This window comes from Ictidomys tridecemlineatus, unplaced genomic scaffold (assembly GCF_052094955.1).
Source record: "Ictidomys tridecemlineatus isolate mIctTri1 unplaced genomic scaffold, mIctTri1.hap1 Scaffold_83, whole genome shotgun sequence".
In the NCBI taxonomy this organism is placed as follows: domain Eukaryota; kingdom Metazoa; phylum Chordata; class Mammalia; order Rodentia; family Sciuridae; genus Ictidomys; species Ictidomys tridecemlineatus.
In genome coordinates this window covers 201,334-222,881 of record NW_027526085.1, presented here as the reverse complement: position 1 = coordinate 222,881, position 21,548 = coordinate 201,334, and the positions used below count along the sequence as shown (strand labels likewise).

Genomic DNA, 21,548 nt, shown 5'->3' with positions numbered 1-21,548 from the left:
AAGCATCATAGGGGCCAAGGGCCAGTGCACTCTGGGCCTTGGCTCATGGCTGTCAGCAGACCCTAAGAGCTTGGTGTGTGCCACCCCACCAGAGTCAGTATTGCATCACTGAGGCCAGATGCACTGCATGCACTCAGAGAAAAACACCTGAGGTGAGAACACCTCTAGCCAACTAACAACCCACCCCCAGGGGAAAAAATATCCCCTGCCTTTTATCCAGTGAGGGAACCTGAGGTCTTCCAGTGGGAGCTGTCTCTCTTACAAAATGGAATCCCAAAGAAAAGTCTTACCTGCATATTTGTTCACATGACTCGATTTCACTTCCATCACCAATGGGTCCAAAGATGCCAACTATCCAGCTCCTTCAAGTTAACCAGGACAGAAGTGGACACTCTGAGGGGGAAGATTTCACTTTCAGGTTTCAGAGGTCACCTCCCTAACTGAGGAAGAGATCATTCTCCATTCTTCTTTCCTGGAAAAAGATGATCAGGGTTGGGACTGTCTCCACAGCCTCTCTCAGACCTTCTTAATGGAGCACCTCTGTCCAGATGAAAGTTCAAGGTCTCTTCTGAGGTTGGCTGTTGCCCCCAGTTTGGAGCAACCCAGTGGAGACCTCACATTAGAGTCCTTCTTGGAGAGAGGCTGGCTGGAACAGCTCAGCTATAAGTCAGCAGAGACCACTTCACTTGGTCTCTGGATGCCTGATGAGGCTGCTGAGATCAATATTGGCACAGATCCTTTCAGAGAGGGAGGCAGTGGCAAGGGTAGAGGTGGCCAAGGATGGTGGCCTGGATGCTGTGTCTGCTCCCTGCTTGAGATTGTGTTGTGCCACAAATACTTGTGGATAGAGTGGCATTGGAATAAGAATGACCCTGCAGGGGAATGAGAAGGACAGGTATGGGTCAGAGCTGGCCCAGGAGCCACTTAGTGTCACATGTGCAGGGAAGAAAAGGAATGTGCATGATGCTGGGCCAAGAGGGGGTCAGATTCAGTAGTCCTGTGACAAACTACCACCAAGGCTACACCTTCCCACCAGGCCCTGGGGTCCAGGATGGCTAGAAGCATTGTGGCCTTAGACCATGTACCCTGGTATATATCTCATCATGGCTTGTGGTTGCTACCTTTCAGTGAGTTGATGCCTTCCCAAGGGTCCCTAGTCAACCTTGTCTCCACTGTCGTGGAGGCCTGAGGCAGGCAAGGGAGGTACAGATCTGTTCCTGCCCCTCATGGCACAAATGTGAGGTGGGGCTTCAGAGATGTGCATTAAAAGGAATTTTTAAGGTGATCTTCGGTGTGTGGGCCTCTACTGGATCCCTGGCCATCCTCTGTGAGGTGGGCACCCTTTCCCCAGGGAGGGACCCATGGAAGCAACATAGCTGGAACAGCATGCCAACATTTATATCCCTTGTTATACATTGGCCTTTCTCAGGTGTTTTCCTACAGCATATAAAACAGGCTAGAACAACTTCTGTGTCTCAATTCTCAACATGACAGTCTGGGGAGATGCTGTTCTGCATTCATTGAGTAACTTTTAGTGAGTATTAAATCCCTCTGAGACCAAGGCCCCTTATTTATCAGAATGAGTAGGAAACCTATGATTACATTTAAAAAGACATGGTATAGCTCAGATGGTAAGGGCTTAGCATTTATTTATATCATCATTTTGTTTTTAGTTCAGAGGCCATATCTTGTATTCCTTATATTGCCCATGGTACTTAGAGTTTTGTCATTTACTTTGGAACTCAGATATATGGAATTGATATTGTTCAATATAGCAATAGAAACTATGGCTTCTTAAATTATGTCAAAGTCTCTATGTGAATATTTTGTTTTATATAACTGGAAGCATATCCCATTGATACTGATCATAGAGGGAAGTGGCATATATTGCTAGATCTTGATGGCACCCATTAATTAGAAGTGGTCTGAATTGAATAGATCAAAACCACTAAGCACACATGAATGAAGGGGTAGACTCCCCACCAGTCATCCACATATTTAAAGTTCCACCAACAGGTGAAGGCACTTCTTGCTTTCAGGCCTTTGAATGCACAATTTCTTCCTTTCTCCTGACTCATCTTTCTCCATTTTGTCCATCTTTCCCTGGTAGACTCTTCCTTCAAGGTTTATAGAGCCTTATTTGAGTTCTCTCTGCTGCTTCAGTCTCATTACTCAGTCACACTTACCATCATCTATTGTCTTTTTGCCTTTGTTTTTTCATCTATTCACCAATTAATTTAACAAGTATTTACAAAGAACCTTCTATTGATCAGACATGATGCTGCAAATTGGGGGTCCATCAGGGACAGGGCCTGTACCTGCATTTTCATGTCTCCGTTAATAGTTCTCCCAGACCTGTCAGCCCTCGTTTTCCCTGATGAAACTGATTTTGGGTTCAAGCGCTATGCCCACTCCCTTCTGGACCACCTGCTCCTCAAATGCAGAGCTCCAAATCATGGTATTCTGTATTCCAGTACCAAACACAGTGCCCTGCCCTCAGTAGGTGATCAGTAAATGCTTGCAGGAGAAGTACTGGAAAACACCCTAGATAAGAAGCAAGCATACTGGTTGACTGCAGGAAATTTCCACCTCCTGACTGGCCCACTTGCCCGACCTGCCCCACTCAGCCTACCTCATAAAGAAAGGGTTATTTCCCATTTTCATCTGAATGTGATGCTGATGGCCTGCAATGGTTACCTTCCCTATGTCCTGACTTTGTTGCCCATGAGTTTTCCCCTTCACACACCATCACCTGAACCCATAGAGGAAAAGATGTGGGAGACGCTGGGGGCTCAGGCTCCCCTTCTTCTTTGGGGAGTTTTCTTTACATTGTTCTAATAAACAGCATTCTAGGAACTGTGGATAGATAGAGACTCCATGGCTACCACTGTAAGGCTCAAGGTTTTGTCCCAAGATACTGGGATTTTTTTAAAGCAGGTGTATGACTTGATGGTCAGACCATTTTGAAAGACGATATTAACTTAATAATATATGGGGAGGGTTAGGGGTTCATCTCAATGGTTGAGTACTTTCCTAGAATGTATAAGTTCTGGGTTCAAAATGCAAAGAGAATGGAAAGCAGAGAGCTGTGTCTGGGAGTTCAGTAGGAGGCTGTCTGTCAGTGTGGTCAAAGGAAGTGACGATGGTGGCACTAGGCAGGGAATGGGCCTGATAACGGAGAAGTGGGGCAGTTGGTGATAGGAAGAGCTAGGATTTGGCCATTGACTGGATGCAGGAAGAGGAGAAATCAAGGCTGGCTGTGCCTTCTGGGCAGGTGGCATGCTGGGAAGCAGACTGACCTGTAGCAGCAATGTTTAGCTGTAGGCTATGAATCAGAGGGAAGTTGGAAATGCATGGGATGGGCTTCTGGAATTCAGATGGCATCTGCAGACCTTTCCCTGGGCCCCTCACACCCTGCTTACACTCTATTGCACAGTTTGATTTGAACTGCAGGAGCCTCACTTGTTTAGCCAACAATCCAAGGACTTGGAAGGAGAGGTCCTTTTCTTCTGCCTCCCAGCATCTACTAGGACCTGCTTCACCAGACCTTCTCCAGCCCCATCCACAGGTAGACATTCTCCAGAAAGGCTCCTGGAGGAGCAGAGGCTGAAATGGGGATCTCAGGACCTGAAGCTGGATCTCACCTGGGTCTTGTGAACAGGAGGGGATGGCTGGGGAGCACAGCAGAGATGTCAGGCGGATCACAAGGACTTTCAACCTGGAGGTTCCTCACCAGAAAGTGCTGATGCTTTGAGGACAGGGACCCAAGCATGTTGGCACTGGGCACCATCAACTTCTGATAGGCTACCATTTTCATAGTTATGCCCAAGAGGTCTTCGTTGTCTGTAGGAGCAGTCCAGGTAGGACGTGAAGGCTGGAGCTCACAGGGTGCAGTCATTTACCCCTTTTATCACATTGGCCCCCCATGTCCAGCTACTGACTGAAAACATGGCCAATAGGAAAAGTTTGTAACTGAGCAAGGTACGATGATGTGTTTGTAATCAGTGACTCAGGAGGCGGAGACAGGAAGACTGACTGTAAGTTCATGGTCAGCCTGGGCAACTTAGTGAGGTCCTGCTTTGATGAACCTCAGTGGTAGAGGGTCTCTGGGATAAAAACTCAGTACCAAAAAAAGTTGCAATTGAATACAATATTAATACTTAAAAAAGAAATGTGTGGGCTAAAGAAAATGGTCATTTGTCCCTTCTGTCTTGGCCCTCTCAAGGCTTACAATCCTTTCTCTGAGATGACTTGACTGGTCTTTCAGCACTCTGCTTCGGCCACTTCCCTTTCTAGACAGCTCTCCAACAGCTCAGTGGTAACTCGTAGGGGCAGGGTGTCTCTGCATGGTAATGCCATACTGAAATCTATTTGCATTCTTTTTTTCTTTTTTCTTTATGCATGACAGTGAAATGCTTTACAATTCATATTACACATACAGAGCACATTTTTTCATATCTGTGGTTGAATACAATGTATATTCACGTGAATTCATGTATTCATACATGTAATTTGGATAATGATGTTCATCACATTCCACCATCCTTTTTAACCACTGTCTCCTCCCTATCCCCCACCCCCATGCCCTATCTAGAGTTTGTCTATTCCTTTCATGTGCCCCCTCCATACCCCAATATGAATCAGACTCCTTATATCAGAGAAAACATTTGGCTTTTTTTTTTTGAGGGGGAGGGGATTGGTAATTTTACTTAGAATTACCTTTCCAATGCCATCCATTGACCTGCAAATGTCTTGATTTTATTCTCTTTTATTGTTGAGTAAAAGTTCATTGTGTATATATGCCACATCTTTTTATCCATTCATCTACTGAAGGGCATATAGTTTGGTTCCACAGTTTAGCTATTGTGAATTGTGCTGCTATAAACATTGATGTGGTTGGGTCTCTCTAGTGTGCTGTTTTGTAGTCCTTTGGGTATAGTGTGAGGAGAGGGATAGCTGGTTCAAATGGTGGTTCCATTCCCAGGTTTCCAAGAATTCTCCATACTGCTTTCCATATTGCCTGCACCAATTTCCAGTCCCACCAGCAGTGAATGAGTGTGTCTTTTCCTCCACATCCTCACCAACACTTATTGTTGTTTGTCCTCATAATAACTGCCAGTCTGAATGGAGTGAAATTATAGCTTAGAGTAGTTTTGATTTACATTTCTGTAATTGTAATATATGTTGAACATTTTCTCATATATTTGTTGATTAGTTTTCTGTTTGTATTCTTGACAGGTGACAACTTCATGACCTGGGTTGTACTCTCAGCATTTGTTCATTTGGAGATAAGAGAAAGCTGAAGACTTGCCTGCTGGGATCCTACCTAGTGTTTGGAAGTTTAATGTTGGAGGTGAGATTCCACTCACACCCTCAACGTCCTCCAACTACCTTCCCTTTATTCCTTATACTCCTCAGGAAAAAGCCCTGGTATTGACTTCCCTCTATACTTCCTGGAAGGACCAACAACACTCAGAAAAACTGCATAAACATGTTTTTTTTTTGCTATTTATTTATTTTGTGCTGCTACATATCTAACCCAGGACCTTTAGTGTGTCAGACAAGTGCTCTAGTAATAAACCTCATCCAGTTCTTGGTAATTATTTTTAATAGAGTTTATTTATTAGAATATTTATTTATTTATTGGTTCATAACTTATATTGCAATTAATTAATTTATTTTTAAATTAATTTTTTAGTTTTTTGTGGTTGTTTCTTCTGTTAAGAGAAATTTCTTAACTAGTAAAATATTTTTAACATTTTTGGCTCTGCTGGGGATGAGCCTAGGGCCAAACTCATACCACTTCACCCCCGGCTCATTAATAAATCCCATTAGACCTGAGTTTTCAATCCTGTATAGGAGATAATGAGTTAACATGCATATTCCTAAAGAGTAAATCCAAGGAGGCTGCTCTGGAGGAGGGTTTGGTGCATTCCTTCCCACCCCTGCTCTGGGTCTGTGGGGCTTACTTAGGCAAAGGGAGCACCTGAAGAGAAAAAGGCAGTCATTGGGGGCTGTCTGGGTTGACCTCATTTTGTGTGCTCCTCTTCCCTGCTAAACACGTAGGTCATGGAAATTTCTGCTTCAGAAACTAGATTGCGTTCCTGACTTTGCTCTTTTGAACCAAGTCCCTGCAGGTGAGTCCACGCCGGACTTTGTGGCTTACTCTCCCTCCTATCAGGTGCCTTGATCCTTTGGCGTTTTGCACGTGCCTCCTTGCCAGGGCATGGAGGCGGTACCGCGCAAGCGCACTAGAACCCAGCTCAGAAGGGCTAGCTCCCTGACTACGGGTGAGCTGCAGGCTGGACTTGGGGAAGGATCTAGAGTCATGGCCTCGCTCAAGGCAGGACGTGCATACGGGGTCTGGGACTGGTGTCTGGGGCCACAATGACACAAGACCTATCCAGGTGGCTCCTCCTCATCATGAACCCACAGCAAATTTGGCGAAGCCACAGCCTTCCACATGGTTCACAAGCCTTGCCTCCAGGAGGGACCCTCTTCAGGTTTGGTGGCGGGAACCCCAAGGGTGCCTGAGTTGGGGATGGTTTGCAGGGGGCTCCATTGGGCCTGGAGAAAGGGCTCCCTGGCAACGCTGGGTTCACACTGCCTCGGGGGAGCATGCCTTGTTGTCTTTCCAAGATTTCAGAGTATCCCGCAGTCACTGCAAAACGGTTGTGGGGTATACCATGGTCAGGAGGAGGAGAGGGAACCCAGGCTGTGGTTAACTTCCTGGTGGTGGCCCACATGGCCGGCTTGCTATAAGGGTGCCCGTGTTTGCTTTACAGACTGGAAACAAGAGACCATTGTCTTCTGTGGAACTCATGTTTGTGATACCTGTTGATGACCAGACTCCTTCCTGCCCACATAGAAAGTGTGGTGCTGGCCCAGTAAATTCAGTGTCAGTCCAGGGCAAGTCTTCGTGAACCATGGAGGCAGTCAGTTCTCCAGTTTTCTGTGGAGATGGAGTATGGAGGATGTCCTGACACCATCACTCTTTTGCTGGTGGTTCTGGGATATCAGGAGCCCTCCCTGCATGGGCAAAGATGTTCTGTACAATATATGGGCAGTAGGATCTGTAGCAGGTCATGTTGACTCCCATTAGATAGTCTATGTTTGGAGAAATTTAGAATATTCCAATTGACTTAAATGGACACTTTTTGCTGCAGGTGACTTGGATACAGATATCCATGCCTTGAGTTGCTGCTGCTTTACTGAGAGGACCCACAGGGGTGGGTAGAGGAACTTCTAGAATTCAGCTTGTCCCATGGGCACCTCACTGCTCTTCCTGCTTTCAGTGCATGAAAGAGAGTGAGACCCAGTTTTTCTGGACCACAGCTATGCCAAGCCATAGAATGCCAAACCAGATGCCAGTAGTGCCCACCCCACCTGCATGACCTTTGTTACTCACCTGAAGCAGCACCAGGATACCATGTGAGTTTGGGTTCCTTTCCTAAAGGCTACTACTGCTAGAACTGGGAAGTAAGTACTTTCATGGGGGTGACTGGGAGGGTGCTGTGTGGGAAGCTTGGATGTTAATTTGGGCATCTGTGATGAGCACATACAAATATCAGGCCTAAATGTGGACATTTGCATTGAAGACTTGTCCTAAGAAAAGTTAGAAAAGCAAGACATGTAAAGGAAAATAGAGAAGGGTGTCCACTTAGATAAGCCATAGATAGAGAAAAAGAAATTGAAAAGGATTAAATTGATAAAAATAAATGCTGAGATCTTGATTTTAAAAGATTGCCACATACAGCGGGACACATTGGCATGTGCCTGTAATCCCAGTGGCTCTTGATGCTGAGGAAGGAGGATTGTGAGTCTAAAGCCAGCCTCAGCAACATAGCAAGACCCTAAAGAAAGCATAAAAATGGACTGGAGATATTGCTCAGTGGTTAAGTACTTACTGGGTTCAATGCCTGGTAACAGAAAAAAAAAGATTACCACACAGGCCATGTATGATTTGGCATGCCTGTAATCCCAGAAATTTAGGAGGTAGCAATTCCAAGGCCAACCTCCACAATTTAGGGAGAACCTGTCTCAACATAATAAGGGCTGGATTGTAGCTCAATGGTAAGGGTCCCTGGGTTGAATCCCCAGTACTATATATAAATAAATAAATATATTAATAAATAATTGCCATATAGGGTTAGACCTGTGTCACTTTGGTGTAGTGCTGTGGTTTGCTTGACAGTGACAACAACAGTCATTTTGCATTTGCTGACCTCACACATAAATGTTAGGAGCAAATTCCCAAGACATTGCTTTCTCATTGTGACAGAACTTCCACCCATAGGTTAATCTAAAACCTTCTTAGTCTAATATTTTCAGCCAATCAGTATTATACGGCAAGCAGCTTTCATGATATTATTATTTGATAGGAGATACAATTACATTGGCTTAAATAAACCTGTTGGCAATTGTTTTGAACTTTAAGGCAGTCTTATTTCTTACATTTTGAGATCTGTTGATATGTACTACTCTGATGATCAAATGATGCCCTTAATTATAGTATTTTGGAGACTGTTTTTTATTTTATCTAATTTTAATCTTTCCTTAAGCACAGGCTTTAGTTTTTTTGGGGAGCTAGAGATCTTGTGTTTTTCCTCTTTAGATTCCACTTCACACCCACTATTGAGTCTTTTTGTTTCTTTTTTGGTAACCAGGGATTGAATTCAGGAGGATGCAATTACTGAGCCACATGCCTAGTTTCATTTTGTATTTTATTTAGAGACGCAGTCTCACTGAGTTGCTTAGTTTCTCGCTTTTGCTGAGGTTGGCTATGAAATTGTCATTATCCTGCCTTAGCCTCCCAAGCCACTGGGATTATAGGCATGGGCCACTTCGACCAGTATTATTTGTCTTTCTTAACAAAGATGTTGGTCACTTTTTAATATAATTTTAAATGATTTTATTTTCTTCAGCATGTACCACAGAAAGGGCTGAGATCTAGAGAGAAAGATGAGAAAGATGAATGAGGATAATTTTTGTGGTGATAAGGTACTTATGCAAAGACATTTTTTGGTAACTAGATGAATATTAACCATGGTGTTGTATTCAGTATGTGTGGGGCTTGTCCCATTTCCTCACCTGTTTACAGTGAATGAGATGTCCCAATAGATGTGGAGATGGTCAGGTTGACTCCTATGCCACTCTATGACAACAAGGTGTACAGTGTTATGAATGAGTGCAACTGGCATGTCATCTTTGCCAGACTTCAGGCAGATGCCCTTCCTCCTCCAGAGGACCTGTTTTTTTCTGGACCATAGCTATGCAAAGCCATGGAGTGCTCACCCAGATGCCAGTCATGTCCACCCCACCTGCATACTCTTTGTCACTCCCCTGAGGCAGCATCAGAATACCATGTGAGTTTGGGATTCTTTCCTAAAGGCTACTGTTGCCAGAACTGAGCAGGTAAGGATTAGAGTGGATTTTTGGAGGGATGATTGGTGGGTACTTATATAGGAAGGTTGGATGATTAATTTGTGCATTTCTGTTGAGCATATACAAATATCAGGCCTCAGTGTCAATATTTGCACTGAATAATTTTCCTGAGAAAAGTTAGAAAAGCAGACATCTTAATCTCTTGGACACGGGTTATAATTTTACCTAATTTCAATCTTTCCTTAAGCAGAGGCTTTAGTTGTTTGGAGATAGAAATCTTTTATTTTGCCTTGTATTTTGCCCTTTAGATTCTACTTCACCCCACCTTTGATTCTTAAAGAATAAGAGAGACCATGATGTGTTATTGTTGTTTTATTTTCCTTTGATTTTGCAGTGTTGGAGACTGAACTCAGGCTCCAAACATAGCAACACATGATGTGTTTTAAATACACATAGAATTGTGGTTTCTGCTTCATTTCCCAATGATGTTAGAAATTTTTGTTGTATAAGACATAGGACCTGTGACTTTAGGGAATATCTAGCATAATCTTTGTTGTTGTTGTTGTTGTTTTTGGTACTGTGTATTGAACAAGGGGGTCCTCCACCACTGAACCACATCCTCAGCCCATTTTTTAAAATTTTTGTTTAGAGACAGGTCTTTCTAAGTTGTGTAGGGCCTTGGTAATTTGCTGAGGCTGGATTTGAGGTTGTTATCCTTCTGTGGCAACCTCAGGAGCTCCAAGGATTATATGCATGCACTACAGTTTCTGGCCTCCTTAACATTTGATTCAGGTTGGCTTTTGTTATTTTTGATTTGTTTTTGTTTTTGTTTCAATGAAAGGGGAGTAATTCTATGTTGCCCAGGTTACTCTCCAAATCTTGCACCCCAGTGACCCTCCTGGGGCTGTCTATAGACATGGAGCACTGTGCTAAAACTGTAAGCTTGATGCCTCTCTCCTAAGGCATAACTGAAAAGTTCCTGTAAAAAGCATTTGAAATCTTTTCCTTTTTGTTATATAAAGCTTCTTGCTGACATTGAAACTCCTGGATTCATACCCCATTATATTATTTTTTAATTCTTTTTTATTTCTTTTTTTAGTTGTTGATAGACCGAACCCAGTGCCTCATGTATGCCAGGCAAGGTTGCTACTGTTGAGCTTCAGCCCCAGCCTCGTTATATTACTTTATTTTTGAGGTTCTGAGGATTGAACCCAGAGCCATGTGCATGCTAGGCAAGCACTGAGGTACATCTCCCACACTTTTTGAAAATTTTGTGACAGGGTCTTCCTGAGTTGCTATGGTTTGGCTTGAAATTTAAATCCTCCTGCCTCAGCAGTTGGAATTACAGGTGTGTGCCACCACATCTGACTTTGTGACAGTTTTTTTCTTAAAGTGAGATTCTGTAGAGTTCATTTTGTTGGTAGTTAGAAAATTATTTTCTCATATAAACCCTGGTTTATATGAGAAAATAATTTTTCTCATACATAGACCCTGAAAATTGGAATTTGGCATATTGTAGGAAATAAATTTAGGCCATTGTGGCTGGGAATATGGTGGCAGGTGGGTTGTAAGTAGGAGGTAGAGAGAGGTTGGCAGAAGAAATCTCAGTTGATTATGAGTGGTATGAAGTCATTGGAGAATTTTAAGCTAGGGATCCAGTTTGTATTTTTAGAGGATCACTTTGGGTTTTTAAAAAGTAGATTATAGTATAAGAGTGGGGTTAAGAATACCAGCAGTGACACCTCTGCAGTAGCTTGAGATGAGCTAGACATCATGATAGTCTGGAAAGGGATGGAAACAGTATAAAGGAAAATGTTCAAATATGATCCCTCTTAGATCTTTGACTTGAGTAGCTGGATGGTACCATAAATTGGGGAGACCTAGGGAGTATAGGTTTGAGATGCCGAAATCAAAATAGTCTTGTAGGCACACATGTCCACAAGTGTTCACTCAGTTTCTGATCTGAGAAGATAATCAGCTCTTATTCCCACTACCAAATCTACTGCACAGTTATTCACTTCATTTAACAAGGATGTGATTATTCCAGTCATTGGGAATGGGTGCAGTGAGATCATTGAGGTAAAAAATTTAATATGGTGTTGAGGAGATAGCTAGTAGACCCAATTGATTTGCATGGTATTTCATGCAACAAAGATTATACAGTGTACCTAAGGTGTTGGGGAAGGATCCCAATGGTACTAAAATTCTATTAGCATCATTTTAAAATGTGAAAGATCCTTCAATGATCCATTTATATTCATTTTAGTTGTAGGCAATGCACAAAATGAGTTAGATAGAAGCTGTCTGCATAACAGGTGATCCTAGATAATCAAAGACTTCTTACAATCATATAGTTAAGTACAAGTTGATTTACTAATGAATCATTTAAAACTCTAGACCAGTGCTATTCAACAGAACTCTGCAGTTATAGAAATGCTGTAATCCTGTGTGGTCTGATCTGGTGGCCAGTCTGCTGAGAATTAGAAACGTGTCTCATGTGATTAGGAACTGGATTTTAAATTGATTGGTACTATTTAATTTCAATTTATTTAGGTAGTTGCATGTGGCTTATAGCTTCTGTATTTGTAATAATAATTACCTTTATGTAGTTAATTATTTGCTTAAGGAATATATCTTTCTTTATAAAAGCTATTGGTCACTTTTTAAACTTTTAGCTGGTTTTATATTCCTTCAGTACATACCACAGAGAGGGAAGAGATCTAGAAAAATGTGAGAAAGATGACTTAGGATCAAAAATTTTTGTGGCTATAATGTGCTTATGCAATGTAAATCAGACTATGTTAAAGAGACATTTTCTGGTAACCAGGTGATTGTTAACCATGGTGTTGTTTGCAGCATTTGTAGGCTTGTCTTATTTCCTCACCTGTTTACATGGAATAATATGTCCCAATAGATGTGGAGATGGTCATGTCATCTCCCATGCAACTGTATGACAACCAGAAGGTGTGCTGCATGATGAATGAGTGTGAACGACATGTCATCTTTGCCAGGCCTGATGCAGATGCCCCTCCTCCAACAGAGCACTGGGAGGAGCATGTCAATAGTAGGCCACTCCTCAGAGGGATGGGTTAATGTCACCATCCTGTAATAATTTTTTCATCCTCTTTAACAAGACATTTATTGTAGCTACATAAATGGGAATTTTCTCCTAACTCTGTCTCATGACTGTCAGCTTGCTGTGCTGTGAGCTCATTGAGAGTAGGGCCTGCATCTCTGCCATCTCAGCCTCCCTATGGCCTTGCCTGGCATACAGTAGGCATATAGGCAGAGTGTTTTTTCAGAGCTCAGAATAATCCATGGAGGATTGCTTGAGCCCATGAGTTTGACTCTAACCTGGGCAACATGGTTCATGTTGCTGAGACTTGCCTCAAATTTGTGATCCTCCTGAATTGCTGAGATTACAGGTGTGCACTACTGTGCCTAGCTAAGAATCCTCTCTTTAAAAAAGTTTGTGGAATAAAAAAATAATTTAATTTGATGGGTGTGGCTAGTTTTGTAGCTTGCATTACAATATAGGGCTCACCCAGACTACCAAAAATTAAATGTACATTTGTATGATTTTACATTTTTGTGGTCTATAGCTAGTAGAGTGCAAATTTTTTAGAATCACATGAGAATCCAAGAGATATTTTGAGTGGCTTTAAAAATATATTTAAAACTGGGTGTGGTGGCATGTCTGTAATATGAGCTACTAGGGAGGCTGATACAGGAGGTCTACATGTTTGAGGTCAGCATTGTGCTAAATAGACTCTGTCCTAAAATTTAAAAAGAAAGTGTTGAGAGTACAACTCAGTACTAGAGTATGTCCCAGCAGGCATGAGCTCTCAGGTATAATCCTCCCTATTCTCAAACAAACAAATATACAAACAAAGTTTTGCAATCTCTGGTTTTGAGGGATATTTACATTCATTTTCCTGGATTTGCTGGCTAGTTTTGTTTCCCTGCCCCTGCCTCCAACAGAATCAGCATTCCTCCATTTTTCTTTTGTTTAGCAAACATTTCCCTTTTATATAACAACTTTATTGAAGTTTATTTACACACCCTGTAATTCACCAGCTTATGTGTACTGCCAGTGCTTTTTAGTGTAAATTCAGAGTTATGCCCCCAACACCCTAGTGAGTTTGATGAACTATTTCATCATCTCAATAAGAAACTCTATTCCTATTATCATTCAATCACCATTCCTCCTGACTTCACTGGTCCCTGGGAGCCACCAGTGCACTCTTTGACATAGATTTGCTTCTTTCGGACTTGAGTATATGGGATTATGAACTGCATGTTTTCCATGGTGGGTGATTTGGCTTGTGCTTGGTGGAATGTTTCCAAGGGTCATGCTTATTAGTCCATGTTACATCACTCCTTTCTGTTGACTGACATTCCATTGATTAGATAATCCATATTTTATTTGTCCACTGATCACTGATGGGCATTTAGGTTGTTTCTGCTTTGGCTGTAATGAAAATGATGCTGTGAACATTTGTGTACAAGTGTGTGTGTGTGTGTGTGTGTGTGTGTGTGTGTGTGTGTGTGTGTGTGTGTGTTTTGCTGGGGATTGAAACCAGGGCCTTGTGCATGCTAGCCAAGTGCTCTACTGAGCTACCTCAGCAGGCCCTGTGTACAAGTTTTTGTGTGAATGTATGTGTAAAGTACCTAGGAATGGAATTGCTGGATCATATATATATGAACTCTGTACTTAATTTCTGAGAAACTGCCAGACTGTTTGAAAAAAAATGGCTGCTTAGCATTTCGCTTTTGATGAAGCTGGCTTTGAACTCACGATCCTTTTGCCTCAGCCTCCCAAGCAACTGGAATTACAGGCATGAACCACCACACCCAGCTTAATACTTCACTCTATTTAAAAGAATTTTTGTAATTGTAGATTGACAGCATGACTTTATTTTTACTTGTTTTTTGTTATGTTGTGCTAAGGAAAAACCTGGTACCCCACACACGCTAGGCAAGTGCTCTGTCACTGAGCTATGGCCCCAGCCCAAATGCTTTTACTTCTTATTGTATTAATTTTCTGGAGTTTTAACACCCCTAAGCAGGGCCATTGTTTTTTATTTGTGACAGGTCTTTCTATGTTGCTAAGGCTGACTTTGATCTTTAGATCCTCATGACTCACTCAGCCTCCCTAATGCTGGGAGTACAGGTGTCATCACATTGGCCTCTGGAGTATCTTTGTTTCTTACTTTTTTTGGTACTAGGGATGGAACTCAGGGGCAGTAAAGCACTGAGTCATATCCCCAGCCCCATTTTGTATTTTATTTAGGGAGATGCTTGACACATCACCATTACTGTGGCTAGCTTTGAACTCATGATCCTCTTGCCTCATCCTCTCTAGCTGCTGGGATTACAAGTGTGTTGCCACAACATCCAGCTCTGGAGTATCTTTCTTATTTCAATGCAGTTGCATTTTCCCACTATGTTTTAACTTTATAATTCTTTTTACCTTTTACAGAGGTTTGAAATTTTCATATAGCTACATTTATCTTCCTTTTTGTCTTCTATGTTTTTTAGATGTTTTCTTATTTCATTCTTAGAAAGACCTGAATCTGAAATAGGTATATGGCTAGGTAGATTGATTACTATTTTCTACCTTGCTAGTGGTTATCTCAGCCCTATTTTTTACTTTATTTTTACTGATAAGAAACACTACCTTGATATAAATCTTATTTGGGCCTTGCAATCACTTATATTTTTTAAAAAAAAATATGGAGTAGTTTTTTTTCCTAATGACAGGGAGAGTCAGTAAACAGGTATTACTGAGTTGGTATTTTTGTGGGTTTTTGTTTTGTTTTGTTTTGTTTTGTTTTAATCCTGGGAATTGAATTTGACCACTAAGCCACATTTCCAGACCTATTGTTATTTTTTTATTTAGAAATATGGTGTCAAAAGTTGTTTAGTGCCTCACTATTGCTGAGGCTGGCTTTGAACTCACAATCCTTCTATCTCAGCTTCCTGAGCTGCTGGGATTACAGGTGTGCACCACTGTACCTGGCTCTGATTGGTTTTCTTCTATTGCCTTTGTTTTCATATCTTTAGGAGGCTTCTTAGTCTGAATTAGGGTACCTAATTCAGATTGCCAGGGGTGGGTTGATGGGCAGGTTAACAGAATCCACAATTCTGTCTGGTTGCATTGATGTGGGGTTAAGAACTGTAGGGTAGATTCCTGATTTCAGTTTACTGCTGATTTGGAGGACAGAAAAAGTTGTCAGTAAGCAGATGGTCATGTGTATGGTGGTGTCATATACTGGGATAACAAAATGTTAACTTATATAGGACATAAGTTTACTAATTTTGTGGCATAGAGGAAAAATTAAGAAGCATGGAAAAGGGAGAGAAATTATTGTAGGGTAGAATTGAGACCGGGAGAATAGTCACATATCTGTCATATTTTTCTTTTTAAAGCTAGTTTAAGTAGAAGTTTTACCATAATCTAAGGTTTTGGTATACTCAAATGCTTTGCTGTTTCAGGTTTTGTGAAATGTACAACCTATGCAATTCAAATTTCTCTATACGCTGGTACCCTATCTTCATTTGCTGGAGTATTTTAGCTATTAGATAAATAATTAGCTTTGGTAGCACTAAAAGACTTCATCATTGACTGGTATTGACTTGTAGGTGAGAATATACAAATGTGTGCTGAGATGATTCATTGCCATGATTGGGAACAGAATCTTGTGTCAAGTTATACTATTTCAGAAGGAGATCAAAAAAGATTACAGAGTTTTCCTTAAATGTTGTGCATACATGAGGAGTATCCCTAGGGTATGTCCTTAATTTCTCAGATATTCCCTTTAGTACTGACTGGACAGTGGCTCAGAACACACTATTCAACAAGAACCTCAAAGCCCTGCAGTCTGACCAACTTGCCCGCTTGGCCAACGAAGGGGTAAGAAATCAGAAATCTGCCAATGTGGGCTCTTCCTAGTTCAGGCCTCTATGACTGACTGATTTCTACCTACCTCCTATTTGCTAACTATGTGAAACTCTTGTTCCTTCTTCTTGTATTTTTCAGGCTTGTAATGAGCCAGTGCTGCATCATGTAGCTGTAGACAAGTGTGCAAGGCGGGTGCGGCAGGCCCTGGCCAGTGAGAGTTGGGACACCAAGATGATCCAGTGGCTGCACACGACCTTGGTGGATACCTTGAGTCTGCCCATGCTGGCTGCCTACATGGATGCTTTGCAGACACTGAAAGGGAAGGAAAGGCTATGGTTGGTGTCTGCCCTATGCTGGGGGCCACCAGTCCCTGTGATGCATTCAGACATGGGGTTGGGTAAAGTCTTTACGTGGTCAGTTTGGAGGGCATGGCTAGCAGGTATGCTAATAAAAATAGGAGACAATGTCTTGTTTTTACATTTGATCTGGTGTAATGTCTTTGTGCCATCTCTATAATGAGGTGCAGGGCCTAAAATCCAGAGGACTCATGGCCTGACAGCCCCTTGCTTATGTCATTACTGGATTTTATTTTCCTGCTCCCTCTGAAGTCTAACAACCTCCATCAGACCTTGATACTTTTCATTCTCCAATCTTTAAAAATCTTTTTTCTTCCTGAAACGGATCTCTAACATGTAAAAACCTTTTCCTTTCTCTGAGATCACTTTGACCTCTGTGGGCAGTGTGGAATTCACACAGATACTCCTTTGGAGTGTAAGCATCAGTGTATTTGAAACTCATATTTATACATCTGTGAGGTCACATCTTTGGTGGACAGGAAAAGAACAGGATATGGTATAAGTCATGATATATACACTATTGTTGGATATGTTTTTAGAACATAATAGTAGGCTTCATTAACAAGCCACACTTGAAGACTGTACTTTAGAAGAAAATGCAGGGTTTATTTAAATTTTCTTATTTATATGAGGATACAATTTCTTTATTTTGTTTATTTGTTTTTATGGAGTCCTAAGGATTGAACCAAGGGCCTCATATGTGCAAGGCAAGTGCTATGCCACTGAGCCAAAATACCAGCCCAGAAAAAGCAATTTTTAAAAATTATATATATTTTCTTTTCTGCAAATAGTCACTAGAAATTTTAGAAAATGCAGAAATTCATAAGGAAAAAGTCATGCATATTTCCACAGGAATTCTATGAACATTTGGCATGTTCATATCATCATACAGCCTTTTATATAGTGCTGTATATATTTTGTTTTACATGTAGAATTTTAGCAAAATCCTTTTGTTCTTTGCTTTCTCTGTCTGTTCTGTCTCTCTCTCTATCTCTCAGGACTAGGGATTAAACCAAAGGATGCTGTATCACTGACCTGCATTTTATTTATTTACATTTTGAGACTGAGTCTCACAGCTCAGGCTGGCCTCAAGCTTATCATCCTTCACATCACTGTGATGACAGCATGGCCACCATGCCTGGTGCTGATTATTTCTGTGGGTTGTATATTGTCTAGTATGTATTTGAAATTAAACCATGCTGGGCATGGTGGTACACACATGTAATCCCAGCAGTTTGGGAGGCTGAAACAGGAGGATTGTAAGTTCAAAGCCAGTCTCAAGCAACTATTGAGGCTTCAAGCAACTTCAGTAAGACCATATAAAAATAGAAAATAAAAATTGGTGATGTGTCTCTGTCTTTATGCATCCCTGAGTTCAATCAATGGTACAAAAAAAAAAGAAAATAATCCTAGATATTCAGTCAAGTGGATAAATTATTTAACTGCTCCCTAACATATACCTTTAGATTGTTTATGTATTTTGGTTGTTATTAACAGATAATATGTCACTGGGTATAAATTATTTTTGATATAATTTCTTGTTTTGGAAACAGGAATTGATCCAAGGAACACTTAACCACTGAGCCACATCAGGCCTTTTTAAATTTTTGAGGCAGGTTCTCCTTGCTCAGTTACTTAGGGCCTCACTCATTTGCTGAGACTGGTTTGAACTCACAATCCTTCTGCCTCTACCTCTCAAGGTGCTGGGAATACAGGTGTGTTCCACCATACCTGGATTGATATAATTCCTTTTAGAAGATTCTCTAGTGAAATCGTTTGGTACAGAGATGGGGATAAACTTAGGATCCAGATGCATTTCACCAGATTGATTTCAAAAGGAGCATACACTCTGTCCTTGCATGCTGGGGGCTTACTTTTCATGCAGACACTTATTTGTACCTTTGCTACACACTGAGGCATCTTAGACTTTGTCTTTCTAGATCCCAACCTTGATTGACCGCATGCTTGTGTCACCCAATACAAAGACTGGGGCCAAAGGAACTGAGGTCTGGTTGCTGCTGCTGAAAAGGCCCTGGGACCCTGCTGCAGGGGTGCTTCCTCATGACAAGCCAGTGAATTGAGGGGCACAGGCTTAAGTGTGGCAGTGAGATGTTATGACTCGTAGCCTAGTAGCCCTGGCTGGAGGAAGGTGTAACCTTTTCCCTTAACCACTTGTTTATTAGTGCCTAACATAGTTCTGTAAGCAATGGGTCATGAATTGGGTGACCAGCCATAAAAGCCACTCCTGATAGTTGCGGGTGAGACTCTCACTCACCAGGTGGGATTTTCTCTTTGCAGAGGAAACTCCCTGGCTCTCCTCTGATTCTTATCACCTCCTCAGGCCCCTCTAACTCTGCATTCCCCACCTCACACCACCACCACATCTGGTAATCTCAGCTGTGCTGCTTAGGCAAGGTTTGTTGGGGGCAAGAGGACGTCTCCAAGTGGGAATAAGACCTAGGAGGATGGAAGAGAAGAAACACAGGAGGGTGTAAAAATGGATGAACTTGAAATGTAGAGCATCCCGTGACTCTTAATTGGTGTTCAGATACCACTTGCTGCAAGGTTGAAGGATTCAGAGTAGGTTAAGTAGAATGGAGAGATTTGAACCTAGCACTTTGGCATGGCACCCTTCCTTCCTTTAGGTCATCCCTGTCGCCACCCATCTGCCAAAATATGGCAGTGGAGTGGGGTTTCTGCAGTGCCTTGAGCATATGATCAGGGCAGTGAGGAGCAAAGTTTTGGAGGTGAGAATGACCCTATCTTGGGCAACCCTGGCACACCCCGGGTGACCCTGGTACACCCAGTGTGCTGGGGTGTTTATTCCTGACTGCAGCCTCCTTCTGACTGTCTTCTTTCCCTTCCTGTGAAGATTCACCGCAATTTCCCACACAAACCCATCATTTTAATTGGCTGGAACATGGGAGCTTTGGTGGCCTGTCAGGTAAGTGGTTTCTGTATTATTTGGAGGTGTCTTGGGGGGCAGTACTGCTTGCTTATGATGGCCATCAAGGTCTTGACTTGTGTTTCAAGCCCAGTGCTAGATGCTTACCTGATGATTGCCTTTTAAACTGTAGAAAACAAACTTTAGTGTTTTTTTTTTTTACTTTATTATGGAAAATTTTCAGCAGGACCCAAAGTGAGAGAAGCTAGTAAGTACACCACAGGGCCCCTTGCCCAACTTTAGCTATAACCAACTCATGGTAGGCTTGCTTCATCTTTCCCCTTCCTGCTTCCTTTCTCACTCAGGTTAATTTGAAGGAAATTCCAATATATTATATTTTATTTATGTACATCAATCAGCATTTCAAACAACAACAACAACAACAACAAAAAACAACTCCTGAGTTACTTTTTTCCCACATGTGAGTACCATTTAATTTGCCCAACTGAAAAAATAAATCTCATAGGCACAAATCAATAGCTCTAGATTTTCATGTCATGTTCATATTCTGTCCCTTTATAAGATATTGAGGAGTTTTTCCTTTGTTTTACATTGTGTGTCCACTAGTTTGTGTAAGTGCCCCTGACATGTCCAGAGCCCCACTGCTGTCCAGTCTAGTGGAGTAGACACCTAGAGCCCAGAGAGTAAGAACACATCCACCTGACTCCTGCTCCCAGGGACGTGAAATCAGCAACTGTACCACAAAATCTGGGATGTCTGGAGCAGAGAGGTTCTATTCTACTTAAGGGAGAAAGGCAATGCCTTTACCATTTTATGAACTCTTGGTGGAGAAAAGTGATGATGTCTCGGCCTAGCAGGCTGACAAGGTTGAAGTGAGAAACCTCCCATCATGTGCCATCTGAGGACCTGACTTCCCTTCATGGTAGCTCTCATGGGAGAGCACACCTTGTGTTAGGACAGAGGAAGGGGAGGAGGGAATGGCTGGTGGGTCTGCCAATCCCCTGGACACTGGGTAGGCTGAGGCACACTGAAGTCACCTTCCTGCAGACAGACTGTGCCATTGTCCAAAGGTGTCAATCATGGAATATATCATTGCCGTTGTCTGCCTTGGGTTTCCTCTGTTCACTGTGTGTGGCCCCCGGGGGGTAAGAGTAAGGTGAAGCTGGCAGCAGGGATCATTGACAGTGGGGACAGGGGCATCAGGAACACATCCTCGTACATGCTGGGTCAGTTCTGCGTGATTGTGAACTGGGCAGATCTAACCCTATACCCCTTATAGGATGTGGATGATCCCCTCTTGGATATGAAGACTCCAGTCCTCTTTGTTATTGGTCAGAATTCCCTAAAGTGTCACTAACTGAAGAAAGATTTCAGTTGGCTGCATGTTACAGGAAATACAGACTACAGAATCATCCCAGGAATGTCACTAAAACAAACAGCAACAACAACAACAAACCTTGGAGGACAGAATTTTTACTTTTCAGAATTACCAAATAATGTTGCTAAAAAGTAAATTTTTAAAGCATAAAACATATAAAGAAACAGAAAAGTTGTAGTTAGTGATTCATAATGCTTGGACAAAGATTTCCTAAGCCCCTTTACCTAGCAAACTTTGACCCATTGTCAAGGAGTGTACCTTCAGTCACCTGGCAGTTTACAACCCTTTTTTGGTACTTACTTCCTGCCTATATATGGCTTCAAAGTCAGCAAGAGATTGGGAACCTTCCTTGGTCTTTCTTGAGCATATCATAGATTTTTGGATCCCTAGAAATATATTAGAATTTTCAAAGTATTCTTTGAATATCTTACTGCTGCAGTCTGGCTGGGCACAAATCAGGAGCCACTCAAGCAGGAACAAACTTTATTTCCGAACTCCCACGTATGCCACCCATGCGGCCTTCTTCCAGGACACACCACACCAACCAGAACTCCCTCCCCCCCGGGCTGAGCGTGCATTCACTCTCAGAATGGTGAGAACTCAACAGGAACTCCAAAGTAG

At 42.1% G+C, this 21,548-nt stretch overlaps 1 pseudogene; it reads left to right on the top strand.

Moving 5' to 3' along the window:
• LOC144374705 (KAT8 regulatory NSL complex subunit 3-like) overlaps positions 1–21,006 on the top strand; it is a 39,324-nt pseudogene extending 18,318 nt beyond the window's left edge.
• Positions 21,007–21,548: the final 542 nt, after the last annotated feature.